This window comes from Cryptomeria japonica, unplaced genomic scaffold (genome assembly GCF_030272615.1).
Source record: "Cryptomeria japonica unplaced genomic scaffold, Sugi_1.0 HiC_scaffold_140, whole genome shotgun sequence".
In the NCBI taxonomy this organism is placed as follows: Eukaryota; Viridiplantae; Streptophyta; class Pinopsida; order Cupressales; family Cupressaceae; genus Cryptomeria; species Cryptomeria japonica.
This window is the reverse complement of record NW_026728962.1, coordinates 260,001-275,000: the sequence shown is the minus strand read 5'-3', so window position 1 is coordinate 275,000 and position 15,000 is coordinate 260,001. Positions and strand designations below refer to the sequence as shown.

The 15,000-nt window shown below is 59.5% G+C and overlaps 1 non-coding gene across 1 annotated transcript; it reads left to right on the top strand.

Annotated features, from left to right (window-relative positions):
• The first annotated feature begins 11,858 nt into the window (after positions 1–11,858).
• LOC131866296 (5S ribosomal RNA) lies at positions 11,859–11,977 on the top strand. Its single transcript, XR_009364916.1, has one exon. It is a non-coding gene; the product is annotated as a 5S ribosomal RNA (ribosomal RNA).
• The last annotated feature ends 3,023 nt before the right edge of the window (positions 11,978–15,000 follow it).

The following is a 15,000-nucleotide window of genomic DNA, read 5'->3' as shown; positions in this document are numbered from 1 at the left end:
CCTACGTGCAAAGCGGTCGCACACCGGGTAAGGGAGTGAGAGCCCCAAACATAGCTGGGCGAGGCGCTCACTCCGCTCTTTAATATCTCGTTAATACCGCCAAGGAAATGGCACAAGCACACACACACAAGCATCCTCGGAAGAGGACAGTTCGAGTGACAGGTCAAATCCAAGAGTTCCGAAGACTACCTCCAGGAACAATCGGGAACAAGACCGATTACAAGTCGTCGAGTCTGTTACTGGGCGAACACGAGATGCGCACAGGAAATCGATCAGCCCTCACAATGGCCCAAGGCCAGAGATCGGACTGCTACGATTTACCCCAACAATCATCGTGCCACTCTTCGCAGAGAGGTGATAGACGCCAACGAGCCCGCGCATAGCAATCGAGGTGTAAAAAGGGCGTTGAAGGCAGGAAGCCTGGACGAAAGAGGCTACGAGGTCACCTCGAAGCGGTCTAAGAATCGGGCGCACTTGGGGCGACTACCAGTGCCAACCCCTTATCCCGCGGTGCGTCCGACACACAGAAATTTCCAAGGCGGCCAAGGAGCCTCCCCGCATAGCAATCGGGGTGTGAGGTTACGGATGCAGCATTGATAGCAATCGAGGTGTGAGGCGAAGGATGCAGAAGTGAGAGCCGAGGGATGTAGCAGAGATAGCAATCGGGGTGTGTGATGCAGAAGAGATAGCAATCGAGGTGTGCGGTGGGAAGGGCCCAGCAGCCAGAATGCATGAAGCGACGGATGAAGCAGTGATGACAACCGGGCTGTGAGGAGAGGAGGGATGCAGCCAAGAAAGCAATCAGGGCTCGAGGCAAGGGATGCATCAAGGATAGCAATCATGTTGTGAGGCGAGATTCCAAAGGCTAAACGTGAGAGGCTGCAGGGTCGACTCAGAGAGGTCTATGCATGTGAGAGGCTGAAAGCAAGGTCGACTCGGAGCGGTCTATGCATCGGGCGCGCTTGGGGCGACTACCAGTGCCAACCCCTTATCCCGCGACGCGTCCGACAAAGAGAACGTTCCAAGGCGGCAGAGGAGGTTACCAGCCGAAGGATGCAGTAGCAATAACAGGTATAGTTCCGCGGCGGCCGAGAAGACTCACCGCATAGGAATCGGGATGCGAGGCGAGGGATGCGGCGGGAAGGCCCCGACGGCTAAACGGAAGAGGCTGCAGGGCCGCCTCGGAATGGTCCAAGCATCGGATGCGATTGGGACGACTACCAGTGCCAACCCCTTATCCCGCGATGCGTCCGATACACAGATAGTTCCAAGGCGGCCGAGGAGCCTCACCGCATATCAATCGGGGTGCGAGGCGAGGGATGGGGCGGGAAGGCCCCAACGGCTAGACGGAAGAGGCTTCAGGGCCACCTCGGAATGGTCCAAGCATCGGACGCGCTTGGGGCGACTGCCAGTGCCAACCCCTTATCCCGCGATGCGTCCGATACACAGATGGTTCCAAGGCGGCCGAGGAGCCTCACCGCATAGCAATCGGGGGTGCGAGGCGAGGGATGGGGCGGGAAGGCCCCAACGGCTAGACGGAAGAGGCTTCAGGGCCGCCTAGGAATGGTCCAAGCATCGGACACGCTTGGGGCGACTACCAGTGACAGCCCCCTATCCCGCGATGCGTCCGATACGAAGATGGTTCCAAGGCGGCCGAGGAGCCTCACCGCATAGCAATCGGGGTGCGAGGTGGGGGATGCGGCGAGATGGCCCCAACGGCTAGACGGAAGAGGCCACAGGGCCGCGTCGGAATAGTCCAAGCATCGGACGCGCTTGGGGCGACTACCAGTGACAACCCCTTATCCCGCGATGCGTCCGATACGAAGATAGTTCCAAGGCGGCCGAGGAGCCTCACCGCATAGCAATCGGGGTGCGAGGTGGGGGATGCGGCGAGATGGCCCCAACGGCTAGACGGAAGAGGCTGCAGGGCCGCCTCGGAATAGTCCAAGCATCGGACGCGCTTGGGGCCACTACCAGTGACAACCCCTTATCCCGCGATGCGTCCGATACGAAGATAGTTCCAAGGCGGCCGAAGAGCCTCACCGCATAGCAATCGGGGTGCGAGGTGGGGGATGCGGCGAGATGGCCCCAACGGCTAGACGGAAGAGGCCACAGGGCCGCCTCGGAATAGTCCAAGCATCGGACGCGCTTGGGGCGACTACCAGTGACAACCCCTTATCCCGCGATGCGTCCGATACGAAGATAGTTCCCAGGCGGCCGAGGAGCCTCACCGCATAGCAATCGGGGTGCGAGGCGAGGGATGCGGCGAGATGGCCCCAAAGGCTAGACGGAAGAGGCTGCAGGGCTGCCTCGGAATAGTCCAAGCATCGGACGCGCTTGGGGCGACTACCACTGCCAACCCCTTATCCCGCGATGCGTCCGATACACAGATAGTTCCGAGGCGGCCGAGGAGGTGGGGGATGCAGCGAGATGGCCCCAACGGCTAGACGGAAGAGGCTGCAGGGCCGCCTCGGAATAGTCCAAGCATCGGACGCGCTTGGGGCGACTACCAGTGACAACCCCTTATCCCGCGATGCGTCCGATACACAGATAGTTCCGAGGCGGCCAAGGAGCCTCACCGCATAGCAATCGTGGTGCGAGGTGGGGGATGCGGCGAGATGGCCCCAACGGCTAGACGGAAGAGGCTGCAGGGCCGCCTCGGAATGGTCCAAGCATCGGATGCGCTTGGGGCGACTACCACTGCCAACCCCTTATCCCGCGATGCGTCCGATACACAGATAGTTCCAAGGCGGCCGAGGAGCCTCACAGCATAGCAATCGGGGTGCGAGGCGAGGGATGCGGCGAGAAAGCCCCAACGGCTAGAGGGAAGAGGCTTCAGGTCCGCCTCGGAATGGTCCAAGCATCGGACGCGCTTGGGGCGACTACCAGTGACAACCCCTTATCCCGCGACGCGTCCGATACACAGATAGTTCCAAGGCGGCCGAGGAGCCTCACCGCATAGCAATCGGGGTGCGAGGCGAGGGATGCGGCGAGAAGGACCCAACGGCTACACGGAAGAGGCTTCGGGGCCGCCTCGGAATGGTCCAAGCATCGGACGCGCTTGGGGCGACTACCAGTGACAACCCCTTATCCCGCGACGCGTCCGATACACAGATAGTTCCAAGGCGGCCGAGGAGCCTCACCGCATAGCAATCGGGGTGCGAGGCGAGGGATGCGGCGAGAAGGACCCAACGGCTACACGGAAGAGGCTTCGGGGCCGCCTCGGAATGGTCCAAGCATCGGACGCGCTTGGGGCGACTACCAGTGACAACCCCTTATCCCGCGACGCGTCCGATACACAGATAGTTCCAAGGCGGCCGAGGAGCCTCACCGCATAGCAATCGGGGTGCGAGGCGAGGGATGCGGCGAGAAGGACCCAACGGCTAGACGGAAGAGGCTTCGGGTCCGCCTCGGAATGGTCCAAGCATCGGACGCGCTTGGGGCGACTACCAGTGACAACCCCTTATCCCGCGACGCGTCCGATACACAGATAGTTCCAAGGCGGCCGAGGAGCCTCACCGCATAGCAATCGGGGTGCGAGGCGAGGGATGCGGCGAGAAGGACCCAACGGCTAGACGGAAGAGGCTTCGGGTCCGCCTCGGAATGGTCCAAGCATCGGACGCGCTTGGGGCGACTACCAGTGACAACCCCTTATCCCGCGACGCGTCCGATACACAGATAGTTCCAAGGCGGCCGAGGAGCCTCACCGCATAGCAATCGGGGTGCGAGGCGAGGGATGCGGCGAGAAGGACCCAACGGCTAGACGGAAGAGGCTTCGGGTCCGCCTCGGAATGGTCCAAGCATCGGACGCGCTTGGGGCGACTACCAGTGACAACCCCTTATCCCGCGACGCGTCCGATACACAGATAGTTCCGAGGCGGCCGAGGAGCCTCACCGCATAGCAATCGGGGTGCGAGGCGAAGGATGCGGCGAGAAGGACCCAACGGCTAGACGGAAGAGGCTTCGGGTCCGCCTCGGAATGGTCTAAGCATCGGACGCGCTTGGGGCGACTACCAGTGACAACCCCTTATCCCGCGACGCGTCCGATACACAGATAGTTCCAAGGCGGCCGAGGAGCCTCACCGCATAGCAATCGGGGTGCGAGGCGAGGGATGCGGCGAGAAGGACCCAACGGCTAGACGGAAGAGGCTTCAGGGCCGCCTCGGAATGGTCCAAGCATCGGACGCGCTTGGGGCGACTACCAATGACAACCCCTTATCCCGCGACGCGTCCGATACACAGATAGTTCCGAGGCGGCCGAGGAGCCTCACCGCATAGCAATCGGGGTGCGAGGCGAGGGATGCGGCGAGAAGGACCCAACGGCTAGACGGAAGAGGCTTCAGGGCCGCCTCGGAATGGTCCAAGCATCGGACGCGCTTGGGGCGACTACCAGTGACAACCCCTTATCCCGCGACGCGTCCGATACACAGATAGTTCCGAGGCGGCCGAGGAGCCTCACCGCATAGCAATCGGGGTGCGAGGCGAGGGATGCGGCGAGAAGGACCCAACGGCTAGACGGAAGAGGCTTCAGGGCCGCCTCGGAATGGTCCAAGCATCGGACGCGCTTGGGGCGACTACCGTTGCCAACCCCTTATCCCGCGATGCGTCTGATACACAGATAGTTCCGAGGCGGCCGAGGAGCCTCACCGCATAGCAATCGGGTTGCGAGGCAGATTATTGGGAAGGGAACCCCCTGGGATGCGGCTCAAGCAGTGCCCAAAGGGACTGGAATGCGGAATCACATCGAGAGACCCAAATGCTATACGAGGGCTCAAATCGAATTATCGATTTGGCCACGACATGGACGCATCGGAACGACTACCTTTGCCGAACCACTCGCAATTGCATCCATACCGAAACCAATAGACATTTCCGTTAGAGCCCTCGCATAGCATTCGGGAATCTCGCATGCCCCTCTAAATCGACCAATGCTGGCGCTCAATGAAAATCCGAGCGCTACCACCGTTCGAGCGCCAGCATTGGTCGAGTTAGAGGGGCACGGGGGAGAATGCTCCAGTCAACACCTCCCCTATATAAGTTATTTGTCCGATTCTCGCACAACCGTAGTCTGCCTCGTCGAATCAAACAACGGTCCCAGATTCCGACTTCCGTTCCGTAGAGACCCAAAAGCTAGATGGAGGCTCGCAAGAAAGAGAGTCGGCGCATAGCAATCGGGTTTCTCGAACGTTTAGGGACCGAGCTCACTTGCGGATAGGGCAAAATCCGCCAAGCAACCCAAAAGCTAGACGGGGGCTCGAATCGAATCGCCTAGGCGGCCACAACAACGACGTGTTGGATCGACTACCAGTGCCAAACCATTCAGCAAGACTAGTCTGTGTCGAGGCCGGATAGAGATTCTCAGAGAGCGCCCGCATAGCATTTAGGAGACCTGCCGCGTCCCTCACACTCGACAAATGGTGGTGCACGTTTATAAATCCGAGCGATCCCAACCCTTTCAAGCACCAACATCGGTCGAGATAGAGGGGCACGGAGGGGGCTGCGTGAGACAACACAGTCCCCTATATAAGTTATTTGTCCGATTCTCACACATCCGAAGAATGGTCATCAAATCGGACAACAGCCCAAACTTCCGACTTCCGTCCCAGAAAGCCCAAGAGCTATCTAAAACGTTCATGGCCGGAACTCGATCGCGGCTATACCAGTCCGCCAAGCAACCCAAAAGCTAGACTGGAGCTCTAGTCGAATCACCTCTGTGGCCATTGCAAGGACGTGTTGGAGCGACTACCATTGCCGAACCATTCCGCAGGTCGAGTCCATACCAAGGCCGCATAGAGATTCACGATGAGCTCCTGCATAGCAATCAGGAGACTTGCCGTGTCCATCACAATCGATAAATCCTGGTGCAAGATTTTTGCATCCGAGCGCTCCAACCAGTCGAGCACCAACATCAATCGACATAAACGGGCACGGGGGGAGGATGCTCGAGAACACTACCTCCCCTATATAAGTTATTTGTCCGATTCTCAAGCAGCCGAAGTCTGGTCATCGAATCGGGTCAAAGACCACAACTTCCGACTTTACCCACAATGCAAGTCATCGAATCGAACATCGGCCCCCGAGTCGGACTCCATGCGTATGTCAGGTCATCGGACCCAAATTCCGCCTTCCTGCGCATGGCGGGCCATCAATATCAACTCGGTCATCGGACCCAAACTCCGCCTTTTTGCGTATGGCACGCCTTCAAATCGGTCATCGGACCCAAATTCCGCCTTCCTGTGCATGGCGGGCCATCAACATCAACTCGGTCATCGGACCCAAATTCCGCCTTTCTGCGCATGGCACGCCATCAACTCGGTCATCGGACCCAAATTCCGCCTTCCTGCGCATGGCAGGTCATCGGACACAAATTCAGACCTCGCCAATATGCCTACGTATCGAATCGGTCATCGGACCCAACTTCCGACTTCATCCATACTGTAGGGTCTTTGAGGTTGGCGCGGTGCGCTCAACCCAGGGAGTCGACCCATCGAAGCATACACCTCCCCTATATAAGCTATTTGTCCGATTCCCACACCTGTGTAGTTTGCACCTCTGACCAGGACATCGACCCCAACTTCCGAACTCGACTGCAACGACGGCACCAGCGCCTTGGTGCGCACCTTGCGACGCACAGTCCCAACATTCGCCTTCCTGCACATGGCAGGTCATCGGACCCAAATTCCGACCTCGCGAGTATGCCTACATATCGAATCGGTCATCGGACCCAACTTCCGACTTCATCCATACCGTAGGGTCTTTGAGGTTGGCGCGGTGCGCTCAACCCGGGGAGTCGACCCAACGAAGCATACACCTCCCCTATATAAGCTATTTGTCCGATTCCCACACCTGTGTAGTTTGCACCTCCGATCAAGACATCGACCCCAACTTCCGAACTCGCCTCCAACGACCGAACCAGCGCCTTGGTGCGCACCTTGCAACGCACAGTGCCAACATTCGCCTTCCTGCACGTGGCAGGTCATCGGACCCAAATTCCGACCTCGCGAGTATGCCTACATATCGAATCGGTCATCGGACCCAACTTCCGACTTCATCCATACCGTAGGGTCTTTGAGGTTGGCGCGGTGCGCTCAACCCGGGGAGTCGATCCAACGAAGCATACACCTCCCCTATATAAGCTATTTGTCCGATTCCCACACCTGTGTAGCTTGCACCTCCGATCAGGACATCGACCCCAACTTCCGAACTCGACTAAAAAGACCGCACCAGCGCCTTGGTGTGCACCTTGCAACGCACAGTGTCAACATTCGCCTTCCTGCACATGGCAGGTCATCGGACCCAAATTCCGACCTCATGAGCATACCTACTAATCGAATTGGTCATCGGACCCAACTTCCGACTTCATCCATACCGTAGGGTCTTTGAGGTTGGCGCGGTGCGCTCAACCTGGGGAGTCGACCCATCGAAGCATACACCTCCCCTATATAAGCTATTTGTCCGATTCCGACACCTGTGTAGTTTGCACCTCCGCTCAGGACATCGACCCCAACTTCCGAACTCGCCTGCAACGACCGAACCAGCGCCTTGGTGCGCACCAAAAGTGCGCACTTTTGGAGGGCACTTTTGTGCGCTCCAAAGGTGCGCACTTTTGGAGGGCACTTTTCTGCGCTCCAAAGGTGCGCACTTTTGGAGGGCACTTTTTGGAGGGCACTTTTCTGCGCTCCAAAGGTGCGCACTTTTGGAGGGCACTTTTTGGAGGGCACTTTTCTGCGCTCCAAAGGTGCGCACTTTTGGAGGGCACTTTTTGGAGGGCACTTTTCTGCGCTCCAAAGGTGCGCACTTTTGGAGGGCACTTTTTGGAGGGCACTTTTCTGCGCTCCAAAGGTGCGCACTTTTGGAGGGCACTTTTTGGAGGGCACTTTTCTGCGCTCCAAAGGTGCGCACTTTTGGAGGGCACTTTTCTGCGCTCCAAAGGTGCGCACTTTTGGAGGGCACTTTTTGGAGGGCACTTTTCTGCGCTCCAAAGGTGCGCACTTTTGGAGGGCACTTTTCTGCGCTCCAAAGGTGCGCACTTTTGGAGGGCACTTTTTGGAGGGCACTTTTCTGCGCTCCAAAGGTGCGCACTTTTGGAGGGCACTTTTGTGCACTCCAAAGGTGCGCACTTTTGGAGGGCACTTTTCCTGTGCTCCAAAGGTGCACACCTAGGTGAGCACCTTCGACCACACCTTGTAGCACACCAAACTCTGACTTTCGACTTCATCCGCAATGCAGGGTCTTTGAGGTTGGCGCAATGCGCACAACCAGGGGAGTCGACCCATCAAACCCAACACCTCCCCTATATAAGCTATTTGTCTGATTCTCATACATGCGTAGCCTGCAGGAGCAATTAGGACATCGACCCCAACTTTCGGCTTCTAAACGAAAACAAGGTCTTTGAGGTTGGTGTAATGCGAACAACTAGGGGAGTCAACCCATCAAACCCAACACCTCCCCTATATAAGCTATTTGTCTGATTCTCATACATGTGTAGTCTACAGGAGCAATTAGGACATCGACCCCAACTTTTGACTTCTTAACGAAAACAAGGTCTTTGAGGTTGACGTAATGCGCACAACCAGGGGAGTCGACCCATCAAACCCAACACCTCCCCTATATAAGCTATTTGTCCGATTCTCATACATGTGTAGCCTGCAGGAGCCATTAGGACATTGACCCCAACTTTTGACTTCTTAACGAAAACAAGGTCTTTGAGGTTGGCGTAATGCGCACAACCAAGGGAGTTGACCCATCAAACCCAACACCTCCCCTATATAAGCTATTTGTCTGATTCTCATACATGTGTAGCCTGCAACAACGATTAGGACATCCACCCCAACTTCTGAATTCGTCTGCGTTGACCGCACCAAAGGTGCACGCCTTGGTGCTCACCAAAATCCGACTTCCGACTTCTTCTGCTATGCGGGGTCTTTGAGGTTGGCGCAGTGCGCACAACCAGGGGAGTCAACCCACCGAATGCAACACCTCCCCTATATAAGCTATTTGTCTGATTCTCATACATGCGTAGACTGCAGCAATGATTAGGACATCCACCCCAACTTTTGACTTCTTAAACAAGACAGGGTCTTTGAAGTTGGTGCAGTGCACACAACCAGGGGAGTCGACCCATCAAACGCAACACCTCCCCTATATAAAGCTATTTGTCCGATTCTCATACGTGTAGTCTGCAGCAGCGATTAGGACATCGACCCCAACTTCCGAATTCGTTTGCATTGACCGCACCAAAGGTGCACGCCTTGGTGTGCACCCTGGAGTGCACTTTGGTGCTCACCTCGGTGCACACTTTGGTGTGCACCTCGGTGTGCACCAAAGGTGCGCACCTTGGAGCGCACCAAAGGTGTACACTTTGGAGCGCACCACATAGGGTCTTTGAGAGGTTGGCGCAGTGCGCACACCAAGGTGGGTGTTGAGGTGCGTGCCGAGGTGGGTGGGTGCTAGGGTGCGCTCCATGGTGGGTGCCAGGGTGGGTGCGTGCTAGGGTGGATTCCAAAGAGGGTCATAGGGTGGGTGCCAAGGTGGGTTGGTGATATAGTGGGTTCAAAGGTGGGTACTAGGGTGGGTTCCAAGGTGGGTCACAAGTTGGGTGCCAGGATGCGTGGGTGTTAGGTTGGGTGCCAAGGTGGGCTCCTGCGTGGGTGGGTGCTAGGGTGGGTTTCAAGGTGGACGCGAGGGCGGGTGCCAAGGTGGGTAACAAGTTGGGTGTTAGGATGGGTGAGTGCTAGAGTGGGTGCCAAGGTGGGTGGGTGCTAAGGTGGATGCCAAGGTGGTTCACAGGGTGGGTGGGTTCTAGGGTGAGTTCCAAGGTGGGTCACAGGTTCAGTGCTAGGGTGGGTGTCAAGGCGGGTGTCGAGGTGCCTGGGTGCTAGGGTGTGGATGCCAATGTGGGTCATAGGGTGGGTACTAGGGTGGGCTGCAATGTGGGTGCCAAGGTGGGTAACATGCTCGGTGGGTTCTAAATTGGGTGCCAGGGTGGGTGTGCACCCACCTTGCCCGAGGTGGGTGCCAAGGTGCCAGTGTGGGTGGGTGCTAAGGTGGATGCCAAGGTGGGTGAGAAGGTGGGTGATAGGTTGAGTGGTAGGATGGGTGGGTGCCAAGATGGGTCACAGGGTGGGTGCAAGGGTGGGTAGGTGCTAGGGTTGGTGTCAGGGTGGGTGGGTGCTAGGTTGGGTTCCAAGGTGGGTGCGAGGGTGAGTGTCAAGGTGGGTCACAGGTTAGGTGCTAGGATGGGTGAGTGCTAGGGTGCAAAGGTGCCAGGGTGGGTGCTAGGATGGGTCGATGCTAGGGTGAGTGGCAAGGTGGGTCCACAAGTGTCAAGGTGGGTGCCGAGGTGGGTGCCAAGTCGGCGACTGCTATGGTGGATGCCAAGGTGGGTCACGGGGTGGGTGCCAAGTTGCTAGGTTGGGTTCCAAGGTGGGTGCCAACGTGGGTGCTAGGGTGCGTGGGTTAAAGGGTGTGTCACAACGTGGGTGCCAGGATGGGTGCGCACCCACACTGGCCAAGACGGGTGCGGGTGCAAGGTTGGGTTCCAAGCCCGGTCACAGGCTGGGTGCTAGGATGGGTGGGTGCCAAGGTGGGCACCAGGGTGGGTGCACCCACCCTGGCCAAGGTGGGTCACGGGGTGGGTCCTAGGGTGGGTAACGGGGTGGGTACTAAGGTGCGTGCCAAGGTGGGTCATAGGGTGGGTGCCAAGGTGGGCACCAGGGTGGGTGTGCACCAACCCTAGCCAGGGTAGGTCACGGGGTGGTTGTCGGGGTGGGCGTCAAGGAGCCAAGGTGGGTGGCAAGTAGCCAAGTTGCGTGCCAAGGTGGGTGTCGGGGTGGGTGCCAAGGATCCAAGGTGGGTGCCAAGGAACCAAGGTGGGTGTCTGGGTGGGTGCCGAGGTGGGAGCCAGGGTGGGTCCCAAGGTGAGTGCAAAGGTGGGTGCCAGGGTCAAGGTGAGTGCCAATGTGGGTTCCAAGGTGCCAGGGTCAGGGTGAGTGCCAATGTGGGTTCAAAGGTGCTAAGTTGGGTGCGAGGTTGGGTGCGAGGGTGGGTGGGTGCCAAGGTGTGCTAGGTGGAAGCCCGGGTGGGTCGGCATCCCATGGGTGTCGAGTTGGGTGCCTGATGGGTGCTTCTTGTCAAGTTTTAGTCGTCGGGACTCATTTCGAGCCTTAGAGGTCGTTTCTTGTCCGGTTGCCCTGTCTTCGACCTGGGAACCCAATTTTGGTCCTCGGGTCCCATTTTTTTTTGTCTCGCATCCCACTTTTGGCCTGTGGCCTTTTCGGGGTCGATTCTCGTTTTGGGCATCAGAGCATGTTTCTTCTCCTAAAACCCAATATTTGTTTATTAAGTCTCGGAACACATTTTTGTTCTCGTGGACCCATCATGGGTCTTGGAACGCATTTGTGGTCCTTGGGTCCCATTTTGCATCCCGAAACTTGTGTTTTGGTGCTTGATCCCTATTTTGGGTGCCCACCTTGCACCAAGTGCGCACCCGGGGCAAACCGAGCGCCTTGGTGCACCAGGGCAAGATCGAGCGTGCACCCGAGGCGCCCCGAACATGCACCAAGGTGCACTCGGCCCACATGTGAGCGCAGGTCGTTGCGCCCGAGGTGGTGTGTGGGCACCGCGTTGCAGACGGGACACTGCACGCACACGACGCCCCCTCCAGGTGCACGCACGTAGGCCGGGCCGGGTGCACACCCGACGCCCTAGCAAGGTGCGCGCACCCGGGCAGGGCTCACACTTGGCGAACGGGGCGCACTTCGCGAGGGAGGGTGTGCACCTCGACGGGGGTGGGTGGCCGGGGTGGATTCGCACGTGGGTCGCGGTTTGCTAAGTACACACTGCGACAAGCTCATAACGGGTGCGATCATACCAGCGTTAGTGCACCGGATCCCATCAGAACTCCGCAGTTAAGCGCGCTTGGGCCGGAGTAGTACTGGGATGGGTGACCTCCCGGGAAGTCCCGGTGTTGCACCCTTTTTTAGTTTTTCGCCGGGCGTCGCAATGCTATTTGAATAAACCTTTTGCCCGTTTGCGTTCTCGTCGGGGCCGGGCCGGGCCGGGGTGCGCTGCCCGCACTACCGCGCGCGCGGGGGCGACACCGAGCGCGCACCCGAGGCGCCCCGAGCACACAGGCCACGGTGCAACCCGGGCGTTGTGCGCGCACCCCGGTGCGCCCGAGGTGCTGCGCGCGCACCCAGGTGAAATCGGTGTGCACCTCGGCCAGTGCGCGCTCGGTCGAGTCGCGCACGTTGGCCAAGGTGCACGGTGATGTTTCTTACTCTAAGGTTCCGCACCAGACGCCCGGGACAGGTGAGCGAAGCTGGGCGGGGCCGGGTGCGCGGCCGGGGCAGGTGCACGCAGCTGGAGAGAGCTTTGGAGCACACTTCGGAGCGCACCAATGATGCGCTCCATTCAAAAGTTTCCTGAAAAGGCAAAAAAAGTTGAGATTATAGAATTTCCCACTTGAGAGATTGTAAAAAAAAAAAATTTAAAATGAAGGAAACGCGGGTGCCAAGGTGTGCGCAGCCCAGCCAAGGTGTGCGCACCAAGGCGCCCACCCTGGCGAAGGTGCACGCAAGGTGCGCACCCGAGGCAAACCGGACAATTAACCCAACTTTCGACTTCGCGCGCACCTTGGAGCGCACTTCGGAGCGCTCCTTGGTGCGCACCAATCTTGGGCACCTCGGAGTGCACCATGGCGCCCACCAAGGTGCGCACCCGGGGCAAACCGAGCTCCGACTTCGTGCGCACCTTGGAGCGCACGAAAGGTGCGCACCATGGCGCCCACCAAGGTGCGCAGCCCAGCCAAGGCGTGCGCATCAAGGTGCGCACCCTGGCGAAGGTGCGCACCCGGGGCAAACCGAGCTCCGACTTCGTGCGCACCTTGGAGCGCACAAAAGGTGCGCAACCCAGCCAAGGTGTGCGCACCCCGGTCAAACCGAGCTCCGAATCGTGCGCACCAGAGGTGCACGCCATCGTGCGCACCTTGGAGCACACTTCGGAGCCCTCCTTGGTGCGCGCCGATGTTGCGCACCTCGGAGCGCACCCGGGGAAAACAATGCAATTAACCCGACTTTCGACTTCGTGGGCACCTCGGAGCGCTCTCGGGTTCGCACCTCGGAGCACACCGAGGTGCGCACCTTTGATGCGCTGCCTTCACCAATTTCCAGAAAAGGCAAGAAAACATTGAGAAGGTGTGCGCACCGAGGTGCCCACCCTGGCGAAGGTGCACGCGAGGTGCGCACCCGGGGCAAACCGGGCTCCGACTTCGTGCACGCCGCACCTTGGAGCACACTTCGGAGCGCTCCTTGGTGCGCACCAGGGCGCGCAACCCAGCCGAGGTGCCCACCCCGGCGAAGGTGCACGCGAGGTGCGCACCCGGGGCAAACCGGGCTCCGACTTCGTGCACGCCATGGTGCCCACCACGGCGAAGGTGCACGCGAGGTGCGCACCCGGGGCAAACCGGGCTCCGACTTCGTGCACGCCGCACCTTGGAGCACACTTCGGAGCGCTCCTTGGTGCGCACCATGGTGCCCACCAGGGCGCGCAACCCCGCCGAAGGTGCACGCGAGGTGCGCACCCGGGGCAAACCGGGCTCCGACTTCGTGCACGCCGCACCTTGGAGCACACTTCGGAGCGCTCCTTGGTGCGCACCATGGTGCCCACCAGGGCGCGCAACCCCGCCGAAGGTGCACGCGAGGTGCGCACCCGGGGCAAACCGGGCTCCGACTTCGTGCACGCCATGGTGCGCACCGCGGCGAAGGTGCGCACCCGGGGCAAACCGGGCTCCGACTTCGTGCACGCCGCACCTTGGAGCACACTTCGGAGCGCTCCTTGGTGCGCACCAGGGCGCGCAACCCAGCCGAGGTGCCCACCCCGGCGAAGGTGCACGCGAGGTGCGTACCCGGGGCAAACCGGGCTCCGACTTCGTGCACGCCGCACCTTGGAGCACACTTCGGAGCGCTCCTTGGTGCGCACCATGGTGCCCACCAGGCCGCGCAACCCAGCCAAGGTGTGCGCACCAAGGTGCACGCGAGGTGCGCACCCGGGGCAAACCGGGGTCCGACTTCGTGCACGCCGCACCTTGGAGCACACATCGGGGCGCTCCCGGGTTCGCACCGGCGTTGCGCACCGTGGTGGGCACCTCGGAGCACACCAAGGTGGGCAGCGAGGTGCGCACCTTTGATGCGATGCCTTCACTAATTTCCATAAAAGGCAAAAAAAAAACGAGATTTTAAAATTTCCGTTTTGAAAGATAGTGAGAAAAAGGGAATGCTGGTGCCATCTTGAGCCCGCCCTGGTGCGCAGCCCAGCCAAGGTGTGCGCACCAAGGTGCCCACCCTGGCGAAGGTGCGCGCCCGGGCAATTAACCCAACTTCCAACTTCGCGCGCGCCAGGGTGGGAGCGCACCCAACAACCGGGCCTGGGAAGAGCCAATGCGAGAAACCCCACCAAACGCTCTGACAAAAAAAGAGGGGGCGCTCCAGTAACCCCGCTTCGGAGCGCACCCTGGGCAAACCCAGCCAAGGTGCCCACCCCGGCCAAGGTGCAGGCGAGGTGCGCACCCGGGGCAAACCGGGCTCCGACAACGTGCACGCCGCACCTTGGAGCACACTTCGTAGCGCTCCCGGGTGCGCACCTCAGAGCACACCAAGGTGGGCAGCGAGGTGCGCACCTTTGATGCGCTGCCTTCACTAATTTCCAGAAAAGGCAAAAAAAAAAGGAGATTTTAAAATTTCCGTTTTGAAAGATAGTGAAAAAAACGGAACGCGCGTGCCATCTTGAGCCCGCCCTGGTGCGCAGCCCAGGTAAGGTGCCCACCCTGGCAAAGGTGCGCACCCGGGCAATTAACCCTACTTCCGACTTCGTGCGCGCCAGGGTGGCAACCGGGCCTCGGAAGAGCCAATGCGAGAAACCCCACCAAACGCTCCGACAAAAAAAGAGGCGGCGCTCCAATAACCCCGCTTCGGAGCGCAGCCGGGGCAAACCCAGCCAAGG